The sequence below is a fragment of the Seriola lalandi genome, unplaced genomic scaffold (genome assembly GCF_002814215.2).
Source record: "Seriola lalandi dorsalis isolate HSWRI2012SDOR001 ecotype SW California unplaced genomic scaffold, Sedor1 jcf7180001993880, whole genome shotgun sequence".
NCBI classification, from domain to species: Eukaryota; Metazoa; Chordata; class Actinopteri; order Carangiformes; family Carangidae; genus Seriola; species Seriola lalandi.
In genome coordinates, this window is record NW_019464546.1 from 1 (window position 1) to 413 (window position 413).

Consider the following 413-nt stretch of genomic DNA (forward strand, 5'->3'; position numbering starts at 1 on the left):
GCTCATTTTCAAGGGACATACAAACACAAAACACCAGCAGTCTGTAGGAAATGATGATTTAATTCATTTCATTTAAGAATTTAAATGCTGCGCGGCAATCCTATACATCCTTTATCCTGTGTTTGACACTGAAATAGTTTACTGCAAGATAATGGAAATTACACTTCTCTACACCAACTGCGTCTAATTAATCAGGGCAAGTTCTGTCTCTCTCATGTTATTTATTTCGGGGTTTCCCTTCCGCTTGTTTGTCATTTGCACATCATTAGAAAGCCCCACTTTTCAGCAGGGCATCAAAAAATTAGATTAAACTCTTATTGTTCCTCTCCACGGAAATCTTTAGTAAAAGGCGAAAGATTTATACGATCTGAAGAAAAACAAGAGTACTGCCTGTGAGAGGAACCACAGAATGA

General features: G+C 37.5%; 1 non-coding gene across 1 annotated transcript; it reads right to left on the reverse strand.

The window, feature by feature from the left end:
- Positions 1 to 271: 271 nt before the first annotated feature.
- LOC111660969 (U5 spliceosomal RNA) lies at positions 272 to 386 on the reverse strand. The gene has a single exon (XR_002761187.1). It is a non-coding gene; the product is annotated as a U5 spliceosomal RNA (small nuclear RNA).
- Positions 387 to 413: the final 27 nt, after the last annotated feature.